Here is a 15,071-nt window from a genome sequence, read left to right as displayed (position 1 = left end):
TAATAAACTATAAATAATGGGCAAAAAAGTAATACTAATTTAAGCAGATAAGCAAACTTAGCAGTATGTCAGGGCTCAAGGATAGTCTATATACTTTCCTGAATACGTGATTTCTTCCCCCTGCCCCTTCAGTACTTTAAGGCCTCAGGGAATGATAAGTTACAAATTCACTGCTTAGCCATTCTTAACCCTGTTACTGAAGAAATCCACTAGTCCACGAACCCCGCTCCCCTAACAGCTCCTATTTTGACCCATGTCCTTTCAAAGATGAAGTCATGAAACATCATGATAAGATTTTTTTTCTCTGTAGTTTATCCAGAGAATAAAAGCCAAAGATTCCATCTGCATGTCCTCCCTCCAAGCTTTTGATTAAGGGAACAGTCGAAATCTTCCTCACCTGCCTTTGCCCCGCGTGCAGCTCCACAGCGCAGGGACAGAGAGAGAGAGGCCAAGAGACCGCCTTCCTAGGGCCGCCTCAACCTAAGCTTTAGCAGAAGGACAGAGAGAGACGGCCAAGAGACCGCCTCCTAGGGCTGCCTCAACTAGGCTTTCTTCTCTTGCTGCACAGTTTGAATGACTCCATATCTCTTCTCACTGCTCTGGCAGAACACCCAGTGGCTTCCAATACAGCAATGACTACAACTACTTGTGAAAAAAACATTCTGAGGATGTCCTAAACCAAGTGGCTTTAACTCACAGCGACAGAGAAGGATTTGAAAACAAGTTGAGTTCGATGCAGCCTTGCAGCCACGTGCACAGCCATTCTGACTTCATTCAGTTGCAGGTTTTCCTTATGAGGAAGATGAGACGCTAGAAGGGGTTGTGCTGATGTCAACATTAACCAGTGTTCTGCAGTTCAGTTCTAGTACGAATAGGAGTCCTGTGGATTAAGGTCTCAGTCCTCCAAAAGGCTGCCTTAAATTTGGATGTCAGTCACGAGTTTAGGGGATCCTTGGGGTATCCGTGCTTCCTAGCAACCTACAAATTCAGGGGTTCCAATGGTGCTCTCAGGCTAACAATTCTCTGAGGTTTTCACAGAACTAGATCACCCTCTTTATCATAAAGACTACAACTTTACAGTGGCCCCATGATGAGACGCACAGGGCAAGACGTGGGCGTCCCTGGCCGCAGGGCTTCCCTGCATTCTCACAGTGGAGTTAGGCTGCCACCTCACGGGCACGTCATTGTGTCCATTTATCACAGAGCTGCGCTGGGGTTTTCTGCAGAGGTTTTGTTGGGGTTTTATTATGCAGGCATACTTACCTAACTCACTGGCTGCATGCTTGAATGAACTCTCTCTGCAGAAGTCAAACCAGCTCAGTGGCCCAGCCCTCCAATCACGTTCTTGCTTCTTCTCATAACCCCCACCCTGAAGCTATTAGAAGTCCGCAGTGAGTCACCTCACTGGTTATGAACTTAGATGTGATCCCAGGGTCTTTGACTGGTAAGGATGCTTACCATTCCTCCTGCCACTGAGGAATCAATCGTAAGAGCCTTAGATTCTCTTTTCAAGAAGCCAGGGAGAAGCCAGTCCATTCTTCATTCTATGGCAGGTGGTTTCTTCTTGGAAACAACCTGGTCCAGACATGAGAAAGAATAAATAAGAATAAGATGCAGGGGCTGGACAGATGCCTTAGCAGTGAAAGGTGCTGCTCTGCTTGCTTGCAAAGCCTGCGGGCCAGGTTTCGATTCCCCAGGACCCACGTAAGGCCAGATGTAAAGTGACATATGCGTCTGGAATTTACACATACACACACACACACAAATAAATATTTTAAAAAGAGAGGACAGAGAGAGAGAGAGAATAAATGCACCTGGAACTGTGGGATCCCTGTTCCCTGGGGAAGCCCTGACCCGCGCTGGGGTTCTTGACCGTGTCAGTACCTTCTCCAATAGCTGGGCTTCCCTTGGGACGTCCACGTTCCAGGAGAGGACTTGAGGCAGTAAGTACACACTGCCTCGCATGTGCAACAACAAGGAGGCACTCCGGTGGGCAGTGTTTGATGTTTTCTTTTCCCCTTGTATGTATTTTTTAATTTATCAATTTGTTATTTTATTATCGTTTTAGACTTTGTCTATTTGTGTGCTTCGCTGATCTCCCTGCTCGGTCCTTCTCCTGCGGAAACCCTGCAGTCAGCTGACACTCCCCAGTTTCGAGGCTAGCTTTGTCCCTGTTTGAACTCTGATTGTTCCTTAAACCACATTTAAGTCTGCCAACCTGGCTTTTCTCTGTAGCACCTTTACCTCCACTCTTTGCAGTCAGTGACAAGATGGGCCCTTATTCCTCATCCTGGGAGCTTTGAGACCCTGAGAGGCAACTGCTTGAGCCTGAACAAGCTAATTTGAAGCAGTTCTAAGTAATTGGGTATTAATACAATTCTTGACTCTACCTACAGACACATTTGATGTTATCTTTAAACCCTGTTATAGAACTAAGCTCATATCTATCCTAAAAATCACATGCCAGGGCTGGAGAAATGGCTTAGTGGTTAAGACATTTGCCTGCAAAGCCAAAAGACCCAGGCTCAACTCCCCAGGACCCACGCAAGCTAGATGCAAAAGGTGGTGTATGCATCTGGAATTCATTTGCAGTGGCTGGAGGCCCTGGCATGCCCATTCTCTGTCTCTCTCTCTCTCCTACTTTCTGTCAAATAAATAAAAATAAATTATTTTGTTTATGTATTTATTTAAGAGAGAAGGACACAGAGAAAGAGAGTGAGAGTGGACGTACCAGGGCCTGTAGCCACTGCAAATGAACTCCTTAATGAGTTGCTGTTATTATATTTACTAGATTTTTCAGTGCATAAAAATTATAGGCCTAGCCTAAACAAAATGCATAAGAAAAAAAAAAAGAATTGCTCAACAGGTTGGCACATGCCTTTAATCCTAGCACTTGGGAGACAGAGGTAGGAGGATTGCTATGAGTTTCAGGCCAGCCTGGGACTACAGACTGAAGGTCAGCCTTGGCTAGAGTGAGACCCTACCTGGGAAAGAAATAAGCAAACAAAAAAGATTTGCTTCATAGTCATTGTTCTGTGTATCCCAAGCACAGCATAAAAGCAAATAAACCTGGGTTTGCACTTTTTAGGAGTGTTATTTATCTACGTATTTACTTACTAATTTTGAGATAGGGCCTTTCTGTCTAGCCCCGGCTGGCTTGCAACCTGCAATGTAGACAAAGATGGACTTGGACTTGAAGCTGTCCTCGTCCATCTGCTCCCTAAGTGCTTGGATTATGGACCACCACCCAGAACTGTTTTGTATTTTTGGATAGTTCCCTTATATGTATGTGTTATAAAAATAGCTAATAAGCAATACCTTGAGATGAAGAGGATTATATTTTTTTCAATATCTGATGGAAGTTTCATGAACAATCCAAGTGTAATTGTTAAAAATATAAACTTAGTTTATATAATTGACTACTAAAGTTGTGATTATGTTTTAATATGTCTGCTTAAAATAATTTCCAGAATCTATTAATGACTTATAACCTTAAAGTTATGCCAAGTCATGCATATTTATAGAATATCATAGATTATAGGTCAATTACAAGTCACAAACTATTAAAGTAGTCATTCATAAATAAGTTTAAGCTATTTTTCACTTTCATTTATTTATTTACTTACTTATGAGAGTTGTGGGGGGTACTCGGGTGCACGAGGGCCTCCTGCCACTGCAAATGAGCTCCAGACACATGCACCACTTTGTGCATCTGGCTTTACCTCGGTACTGGGGAACTGAACCTAGGCCATCAGGCTTTGGAAGTAAGTGCCATTAACTGCTGAGCCATGTCCCCAGTCATTTTTTAACTTTTTAAAAAAAGATTTATTTTTATTTATTTATTTATTGGACAGACAGAGAAAGAGAGAGGGAAAGAGAGAGAATGGACACACCAGGGCCTCCAGCCATCTGGCTTATGTGGGATCTGGGGAATTAAACCTATGTTCTTAGGCTTCGTAGGCAAGCACCTTAACCACTAAGCCATCCCTCCATCCCTTTTAAACTTTCTGTTTGTTTGTTTTTTCAAAGTAGGGACTCACTCTGGTCCGGGCTGACCTGGAATTAACTACGTAGTCTCAGGGTGGCCTCAAACTCACAGCGCTCCTCCTACCTCTGCCTCCTGAGTGCTGGGATTAAAGACATGTGTCACCATGCCTGGCTTTTTAAACTTTTTATAGTAACAAATTCAATAAATATAAACAATATATATACCATGATCATGATCCCTTCTCACTATCTTCCCCTTTCCACCTCATAAATCCCCCTCCACGGAATCCATTCTCCTTCCATTTTAATGACAGCAACTTTTCCCTCCTACTATGTGTGTCTTGTGTAGGTAAATAAATCACTGTTAGGTCATGGGTATTTAGGTTTCCTGGTGTGTGGAAGACAGTATTGTAATAACTCCTTCTCTTTGATTCTTGCCTTCTTTCTCTCATCTGTTTTGCAATGATCTCTGACTCTTAGAGGGCATGATAGAGATGTCTTATTTAGTGTTGAACAGTCCTCTGTCACTTCTCAGCACTTTAGTGAGTTAAAAAAAATTGTTTTTTTTTTTTTTTATTTGAGAGAGAGAGAGAGAGAGAGAGAGAGGGAATGGGTACACTAGGGCCTCAGCTACTGCAATGCAATTCTAGAAGCATGTGCCACCTAGTGGACACATCTGACCTTGCACCTGCCTCACCTTTGTGCATCTGGCTTACATGGGATATGGAACGTCAAACCTGGGTCCTCAGACTTCACCAGCAAGTGCTTTAACCACTTATCCATCTCTCCAGCCCCACTTTGGGGAGGTTTTAGTCATCCCAGCCACTAGCACTATCTGAAACAAGAAGCTTCTCTAGGGCTGGAGAGATGGCTTAGCAGTTAAGGCACTTGCCTACAAAGCCAAAGGACCCAGGTTTGATTCTTGATTCTCCAGGACCCACATAAACCAGATGCACAAGGTTGCACATGCATTTGGAGTTCATTTTCAGTGGCTTCAGGCCCTGGTGCACCCATTCTTTCTTTCTCAAATTAATAAATAAATGAAATTTAAAAAATAAGCTTCTCTAACCAGAAGTGAGAGTAGCATTAATATATGAGTATAGGGGCTGGAGAGGTGGTTTAGCAGTTAAGGCACTTGCCTGCAAAGCCAAAGGATATTGGTTCAATTCCCCAGGACCCATGTAAGCCAGATGCACAAGGTGGCACGTGCATCTGGTGTTTGCTTGCAGTGGCTGGAGGTCCTGGTGTGCCCATTTCCTCTCTCTCCCTCTGTGTGTGTCTGCCTTTTACCCTCCCTCACTTTCTCACATACATCCATAAATAAATTAATTAATTAATTAATTTAAAAAAAATTTAAAAATATGTAGGCATAAACATAAGCATTTTATATGGCGGTTTGGTGGGCATTATATACCCCTTAGCTAGACAGGAGTAGTAGTTTCCATACTGGAGTTTATGACCCCCTTAAGCTATAGGCTTTGGATTAGGTTTTCAGTACCAGACATGAATTCTGTCCTTTGGAGAGGTCCTCAAGTCCAGTCAGAGAGCAGTTGGTTTCCTTCATAACAGTCATGCCACCATTGCACGAATTTGGCCTGCTGGGCCAGCCATAAAGCTTGCAGGGTCCACTGATTGTTAAGACCACTGATACCTTTTCCCGCATCCTGACAGCTAGTCATCAGGGAGGAGGTTTCCAGCTCAGCTCCAGCTTGATTTATTTCTCAGTGACCTTCACCCCAAGAATGTGGTGTCTTCAGCAAATGTGCCTTACCATCTAGTCCTGGTGGGCACCCAAGAGCCTTGGCAATAACCTGCAATGTTTTGGGGGACATCAGAGGCCTCCCTGCCAACAACTTGCTGGAAAGGATGCCACCCCTGACACAATTTTTAAAAATAATAACCCATGGGTTCTGGGCACAACATAATTCACCTCCACAGGATACATCTTCCAAAACTATCTCTTTTCTAAACTATATATTATCAGCTAGCAAAGAAGTAGGTTTATAAATGCTTCTTCGTAGGTCTTAAATCTTGGTCAGTGGTCTTCACACACACTTCTGTCCCCCGTCTCATCCCTTCAGACCCTCTGTGCCCCAGTGTTCTCTCCTCTGCTTACTGGCCAGTTAGCTCAGTTGGTTAGAGCGTGGTGCTAATACAGTGTACTGTGGCCCCCTATTCCCTCCCTCATAGCCCCTTTCAAGTTTCCTGGGAAATGTAAATTCTCTTGGATTTCTTCTTTTGCAGAGACAAAGATACTTGGGTCTCCTAATAGGCTCTGTGGTCATATAGAAAACATAAAGAAGCATATGGGTATTGTGAATTCATAAACTTGACACTGTTATGGAATACTGGCGAATAACTGATAATTCAACTACTCATGTCCCAGTTTTCTACTTAAAAGTAGACCACCAGTGATAATAGTTAAATATATATATATATATATGTGTGTGTGTGTGTGTGTGTGTGTGTGTGTGTGTGTGTGTATACACATACACACACACACACACACACGAAGGAAAATACTAAGCCTGAAGGCAAATGGCATTCATATGGAAAATATGCAACTTCTGGGAACAGTATCCACAGCAACACCTCCATGTTCACTGCAGCACCGTTCACAGTGGCCAAGATGGGGAAGTGGACGAGCGCATTCACAGTGTGCACCCACGTGCTTTGTTACTGTGTTTCAGTCCAGCCAAGTTTCAACAACTCCGAACATTAATGGACCCAACTCCCCAGTCAAACAATGCAGACGAGCAGATTGGATTAGCAAACAGGACCCATATTCGAGCTGCCTCCAAGATGCCTAACAGTCAAACACAGACACTACCACGGGGTGAGAGGATAGAAGAATATATCCCAGGCAAGTGGACCTAAGAAACAAGCAGGTTTTGATATGCTAATATCTGACAAAACAGACTTAAAAAAAACCCAGAAGATTTTTTTTTAAATAAAAATCAAACTTTATTGAACATAGGCAAAGACGGATTTTCAAATTATTTTTCTTTCATAGCTGTTCTGTAAACCATCTGGTCCATGGCAGTTCCTCTCATATAAAGATGCTTATACATTTTTGTCAAGTTTGTATTTTGTCTCAATTTTATATTCACAAACATATATTTAATTCTAGATAGGAGCACTTGTGATTGGAGGACTAGAGCATGGTAATGCATGGTATATACACTGCTCAAGCTGGTGATAAAATATCACCTGCTCTGCAGTAACTTTCACATACATGTACAAATTGGAATTTTAGTGAATATTTTGGCTTTACTCTTATTTTTACATTAGCATAGCTGATGTAAGTTACAGGCAGTCAAATACTTTTGTTTCCTACCTTCCATCTGAACAGAAATACACAATGTATCGTTTTCGATGGGTTAGACACACTTTTTACATCTCAACAAGAATGCCATAACCCTTTTTTGAACAAAATTACCAGGGTACTAATGAAGCTATCTTTGGAGGAAGCTTAATAATCATATTTAAAATACATCCTCCATTGGCAAGCTCACTGTCTTCTCCTAGAAGGTGGCTATGTAAGTTCTTTTTAAAAAGGTAAAATTGCAATAAATTAAGAGGGCATTACAATTCCAAACATTTGTGCACTAAGAACAGATGAACTTTATTAAACAAACTCTAGTAGATATAGAATCAGAGATTAACTTCAGTGAGGTAAGAGTGGGTGACTTCAATATCCTACTCTCACTAATACCCAGGTCTTCTAGATAAAACCCAGAGAAACACTGGAGCTTAATAATCTAGAGTAAATGGACTTGACAGACATTTCTAGAAAGATCAACCCAAACACTACAGAATAAACAGTCTTCTAACAGAGCTCAGAACTTTCTTTAAAGCATATGTTTGACCACAGTGGGAAAAAAGCTAGAAATCAAGAGCAAGAGAAACTAAAAGCAAAAGCAGATAAGGAGAGAGAGAGAGAGAGAATTTTAGATCAATAATATCCTTGACAAACATAGATGCAAAAATTCTCAGTAAAACACTGGAGAATCAAACTGAGTCACACCCATGGGATGTTGGAATGGTTCCACATATGGACATCATTAAAGGTCATACATCACATAAAGACTTTAAGGATAGAAATTACACAGTTATCTTGATGGGAAGAATGTTGGAGAGACTAGGCATGGAGGGATCATTTCTCAACATGATAAAGGCTATACATGACAAAACTAAAGCTAATATTATAGCAAATGCAGAAAAACATCAAGCATTTCCATGAAGATCTAGAAAAAAGAAAGGGATGTTTACTCACCCTATTTCTATTTAACATAGGACTTGAAGGGATATAAATTGGAAAGCAATGAGTCAAACTAGCCTTCTTTGGAGGCTTTCTCTGTATTGAAGAGAAAGCCTAAATACTCTACCAGAAGCCTCCTAGAGCTGATAAACACTTTCAGCAAAATGGGAAGTTATGAAATTAAGACACAAAAATCAATAGCTTTTGTATATAACACAGACAAACACACTGAGGAAGAAATCAAGGAGATGTTCTCATTCACAATTGACACAAAACAATGAAGTATTTTAGACTATCCCAAAGCAAGGAAGTGAACTACCTCCATATGGAAAATGTCAAAATGCTTAAGGAAGGAACTACGGAGGACAGTAGAAGGTGGATAGATTGCTTATCGTGCATCGGGAGAATTAATATCGTGACCATGGTCATGCTACCAAAAGCAGTTTATAGATTCAGTGCAATTCCAACCAAAGTTGTAGTTGCATTCTTCAAAGAACGAATATTTTACACAATTTTAAAATTCATATGGAAGCACAAAGACCTCTGAGAGCCAAAATGTCCTCAGCAAAAAAAAAAAAAAAAGTACTGCCAGAGTTATCACCATACCTGATTTCCAGTTATACTGTAGAGCCATGGTAATAAAAAGAGCATGGTACTGGTACAAAAACAGACATATGAACCAATGGGATAGAATAGAAGTTCCACATGTAAGTTCATGTTTCTACAGCCACCTATTTTTTTTTTTTTACAAAGAAGAAGAAGAAAACACATTGGAGCCAAAACAGCATTTTCAACAATTATAAAGATTCTTCTTTCTCCTCATTCTCAGCAGCATTTGTTGTCTTTTAAATATTATTTTATTTTATTTTTTCTTTTCCTTTAAAATTAAGTTGAAACCTTGTGTGAACACATCATGTGTTGGTCCCATCATTCCCTTCCTCCCTGCCCCAGTCCACTGAGGCCCCCCTTAGTGGGACTGCAGGATTCCCCATGGGGTTGTGGGTTATGAGCTGTGAGCGCAGCAGACAGTCACTGTGGAGGGGGAAATACCTCTGGATATTCCCTCCCAAACTGTGGCTCTTAAATTCTTCCTGACCCCTCTTCCCCAAAACTTCCTGAGCCTTGGTGGGGAGCTTTAAGTCCACTTTAGCACTGATCTCTAAGCAGCAGAAGGGTACAAGGGCAAAAGGCCAGAGATGTGATCAAACTACACTGTGTTAATGCATTGAGTTCTCAACAAAATGTCTTAAAAACAATTAATACCAATACTCCTCAAATTATCCTGAATTTGAAAGGAGGGCATGCTTTTGATCTTTTACAGAGGTATTTTTATGCTGATGCTAAAACCACACCAAGAAACATGAAGGAAGACAAGATGTAATCTAATCTACCTGATGGCCACAGATGCAAAAGTTCTCAATGAAACACTTGCAAACCAAACTCAAGAATACCTCTAAAAGTCTATTCCCTATGGTCAAGTTGGGTACATTCCAGAGATGCAGGGGTGGCTTGACATACATAGACCAATAAATGCAATTGTTCATATAGGTGGGCTGAAGAAAAGAAACCATATGACCATCTCAAAAGATAAGAGTATACTTTTGATGAAATCCAATATTCCTTCATGAGACAATCTCTAGAGGTAATATAGTTCAACATAATAAAGACTACATACCACAAACCCGTAGAAAACATGCTAAGCATAGAAAAAGTCAACGCATTTCAAATAATGTCCGAAACAAGACCAAGATGTCCACTGGGAAGGATGCTCTGACTAGAACCAGAGCTACCCAAGAAATGAGGCACACACTAACAAACAGACGTCCTGAATCTGAAAGCTTCCGCACCGCACAGGAAGCCATCAACCAAGTGAGGAGACAGATACGGAATGGGAGAAAATCTTTGCAGCTCCATGCCTGACACAGGATTAGTATCTATAATACACAGAAAACTGAGAACTCAAACACCAAGGAAACGAACAACCAAAACATGGGCTGTGGAAATGAATAGAGTTCTAGAAAGAAGAAATATGAATGGTTAATAAATATATTAATAATGTTCAACATCCTTAGCCACTAGGAAAATGCACGTTAAAACTACTTTTGAAATTCCATCCAGCCAGAGTCAGACTGGCAATTGTGAAGAAAACAGAACGCGGCGAGGATGTGGGGAACAGGGAACCTGTTCTCACACTGGTGGGAGTGGAACCCTGACAACAGATGTGGAAATCAGTTTGCAAGCTCCGCAAGAAGCCAAAACCAGCACTAAAGTATGACGCAGCCCTGCCAATCCCGGGCGTGTACCTAAAGGATTCTGTTGCCTGCCGTAGAGATATTTGCATATTTGTGCTCCTCTGTGTTACTTCTCAATTCACAACAGCACAGCATACCTAGATGTCCATAAAGTTATGGACGATGCGGCATATATACATAATGCAGTTCGTTCAGCCATAAAGAAAGAGTGAAATGAAATTCACAGGGAATGTATAGGACTGGAAAATGTATTAAGTGATGTATTGTTTACTTTATTCACCACTGTGACCAAATGCCTCACAAGAAGCAGCTTAAGGAAGGGAATGGTTCATGCTGGCTTGTAGTTTGGAGGGAATACATTCGTTCATGCAAGATACGGTAGTTTCCATCAGATGTCCTCCATAAACTCCTGCGTTCTAAGGCTTGCTCCCCAGCTGGCGGCAGTTTGGGAGGCAGAACTTGCTGAGGGAGGCGTGTCGCTGGGGTGGACCTCGAGGTGTGTCAGCCCTAGTTTGCAGGGTTAGTTTGGCTCACAGCAGTTGTTACCACTGGCACAAGACCTACGTAACAAGAGAGGGCCTGTCAACAGCCTGTCCTGGGAAGGGGGGGCTATAAAGTGCTGCCCCTCCCTGAGATGATGGTAGTGAGGGGAAAGGGGCTCATGAAGCCCACCTTTCACCAAGTAGCTACAGGCAGTTAACAGTCTCTGTAGGAGGGGAAGACAATTTCCACAGTGGTGTAGCCACTAGTATGGAGGCCGTGTTCCTGTAAATAACCCCTCAATCAGGACCCTGTGGGCAATCCTAATGAGACATTTGATCAAAAAGACAAGAGTCTGGGCATGGGGCCCACGCCTTTGATTCCAGCACTCGGAAGGCAGAGGCTGGAGGATTGCCATGAGTTTGAGGCCACCCTGAGAACACAGAGTGAATTCCAGGGCATCTTGGGCTAGAGTGAGACCCTACTTCAAAACCAACAAACAAAACAAACAAGCAAAAAAAGTTAAGTAAAGGGCTGGAGGGATGGCTTCAAGGGTAAGGCGTGTGGAGGTTTGATTCAGGTGTCCCCTGTAAACTTAGGTGTTCTGGATGCTAGGTTCCCCAGCTGATGGCAAATGGACATTAAAGCCTCCTGGAGGCGATGTATTGTTGGGGTGGGCTTATGGGTGTTATAGCCAGTTTCCCCTTGCCAGTGTTTGGCACACTTTCCTGTTCCTGTTGTCCACCTGATGTGGGCCAGGGGTGATGTCCACCCTCTGCTCATGCCATCGTTTTCCCCTGCCATTGTGGAGCTTCCCCTTGACCCTGGAAGCCAAAATAAATCTCTTTTTCCCACAAGCTGCTCTTAGTTGGGTGATTTTTACCAGCAGTGCGAACCAGACTGCAACAAGGCATTTGCCTGCAAAGCCAAAGGACCCTGGTTAGATTTCCCAGGATCCACGTTAGCCAGATGCACGGGGGGGGGGGGGGGCACACACATCTGGAGTTCCTGTGCAGTGGCTGGAGGCCCTGGTGCACCCATTCTCCTTCCCTTCCTCTCTCTCTCTCTCTCCCTCTTTCTATGTCAAATAAATAAAAATAAAATATTTTTTAAAGACAAGAGAAGAACACGCAGGCAGAGAGTAACCACAATGGGGAAGAGGTTGAGGAGTAGCTGGGCAGGCGGCAGCAAGAGAGGGTGAATTTGATAAAACAGCATTGTATACATGCAACAAAAGGTCATGATGAAACCCAAGGCAGTTTATAATTGCCATAAGCCACCAAAAATTAAACTGAAAAAGGCAGTTATGTAGGTAAGGAATATAAGTGTCATTGTCAAATAAGAAGAGATGCGTAACGTTCCCTAGGTTACAGTTGCGTGGGTAAAATATTTTAATATTCTTATTTTCAGAGTTACACAAAATTCACAAAATTGTCAGGTTCCCCACTGTTTATGGTATGTTCTGAAATTATATTCACAGCCCGGTTGATATGTGAAATGTTAAATTAAAGAATCCTAGAGAGCACCTTATTTCTTTGTCTGTTGCATGGTTTTTTCATGAGCTTTCATCACATCTTTACCCATGGACACACAGTCCTTGCATTTACAAGCTGGATTTTACCCGGACGCCTTCCCGAGCCCTGCAGCTAGCTGCATCCAGAATCTTTGTCCCCAGCAGAGGCATGATCTCAGAGACTCATGAGAAGGACGGTGGTGGGAACTGTGCTGCATGGACTTCTGGGGGAGTTGCTCATGTCACTCGGACATATATGACAACACAGGGCTGAGCAACCATTTCCCGAATTCTCACGAGGAAGCTGGTGAGTTCGCAGCATCCACAGCCCAGCGTAAAGCAGAGCGAGGATGAGTAACAGTAACGTGGAGCCACATGAAGTGATGGAATTTGGTTACAATCTATGGCTTTGTTGAGAACATCGACAGCTCTTTATGATGTTCCGTGTGGGGGGCTTTAAAGAACCTTCCTTCTCTTATGTATAATTTATAACTGTTCAGTAGATTATTCCTTGTCAGCAAAGATGAGACATTTATTGTTCTTCTCTCCAAAGCTGAGAACTCTTACCGAGTACTCTTCCTTCTGTGGCAATTTAGTTATTTGCATAGAAGAATCTGTCCTCTTGTAATGGGATGGGATTGGAAATGATGGTTACATAATCGAGGCTTAGACTGTTATGCTGGAGAGTAAAATGTATGGAATTGGAGAGGACCAGACAGTAAGGAGCTTAGGACTGCTTTATGGAAAGTCGATACTTACAAGTTTTCTTGGAAAAACTGACTGAGTAACTGGAGCCGAGTCTCTCCTGTCATGTAAGTAAGGAAGGTCAAGTCCTGGCAGCCTGCAAGCTTTGGGATGCGGTGAGCGTGGGAGCTGGGGAATCTCAAGCAGAGAGATCTGTCTTGGCCTGTCGGTTCTGCAGGGGAAGCCCGGCAACAAGTAGCTGGCTTGGCTTTCTTGCTTTGCGTGGCTTTTTGAAGTCTATCCCGAGGCTCCTTATGACAAATGAAAGCAAAGCAAACTGGAAACAGCCTCTGCGGGGGCTGTAGAGATGGCTCAGTGGTTAAGGTACTTGCCTTCAAAACCTAATGACCTGGGTTTGATACCCCAGTACCAATATAAAGCCAAATGCAAAAGTGGTATATGTGTCTAGAGTATGTTTGCAGACGCTGGGGGCCCTAGGGCACCCATTCTCTCCCCGCTCCTCCCAACCCCCTCTCTGCTTGCAAATAAAATAAATATTTTTTTTTTTTAAAAAAAGGCCTGTGTGGCTAGTTATCATTCATCATGTGCTTAGCCAGGCTGTGTCTGATGAGAGTAGACTTGTCTTGTGAAGAATAATCTTTGTGGTGGTTTTATTCGGGTGTCCCCATAAACTTATGTGGTCTGAATGCTAGGTCCCCAGCTGGTGGCAATTTGGGAATTGGAATCTCCTGGAGGTGATGTATTGGATATATTGTTCAGGGAAGGCTTATGGGTGTTATAGCCAGTTCCCCCTTGCCAGTGTTTGGCACACTCTTCTGTTGCTATTGTCCACCTTATGTTGGATAGGAGATGTCCACTCTGCTCATATCATTATTTTCCCCTGCCATCATGGAGCTTCCCCTCGAGCCTGTAAGCCAAAATAAACCTTTTTACCCACAAGCTGCTCTTGGTTGAGTGATTCTGCCAGCAATGTGAATGTGAGTGCAACAGGGGGGTCTTTCAAAAAGACCAAAAAAGCCAATAATGAAGAGAGAGGGAGGGGAGAAAAGGAGTGTTATGCACTCAGCTGCTACAACCTTCCTTCCCCACAATGTGCTGAGTCTCCAGTCAAGGATGCAGCTGATTTCTGGCATTGGAATTATAATAGTTAAAAACAATGTTAAGAAGACTCAGCAGGTCCTCTGTCCAGTGAGGTCAACTCAACTGCTGCCATGTAAATCTCTATCTATGGCCAGTGTTGCAGTCCGGTTCGCATTGCTGGTAGAAATCACCCAACCAAGAGTAGCCTCTGGGAAAAAGAGATTTATTTTGGCTCACAGGCATGAGGGGAAGCTTCACGATGGCAGGGGAAAACGATGGCATGAGCAGAGGGTGGACATCACCCCCTGGCCAACAGAAGATGGACCACAACATCAGGAGGGTGTGCCAAACACTGGCATGGGGAAACTGGCTATAAAGCCCATAAGCCCGCCCCCAACAATACACTCCCTCCAGGAGGCATTAATTCCCAAATCTCCATCAGCTGGGAACCTAGCATTCAGAACACCTAAGTTTATGGGGGACACCTGAATCAAACCACCACATTCCACCCCTGGCCCCCATAAACTGATAATCATACATGATGTAAAATGTAATGCATTCAGTCTGACTTTAAAAGTCCCCATAGTTTTTAATCAATCTCAATGATGTTCATACATCCCCATAGTTCAAGATCTTTTAACTGAGCCATAATACCAAAATATAACCTCAAAAAACCCAGAATGGCACAGAATAAATATTCACACTGCAAAAGATGGCATTGGGCATAGCAAAGAAACATTCAACCAATACAAGATTTAAAACAACCAGGGCAAACATTAAACTCTGTAGCTTC

Source organism: Jaculus jaculus, chromosome 16, assembly GCF_020740685.1.
Source record: "Jaculus jaculus isolate mJacJac1 chromosome 16, mJacJac1.mat.Y.cur, whole genome shotgun sequence".
Lineage (NCBI taxonomy): Eukaryota > Metazoa > Chordata > Mammalia > Rodentia > Dipodidae > Jaculus > Jaculus jaculus.
Note: the sequence above shows the minus strand (reverse complement) of the source record.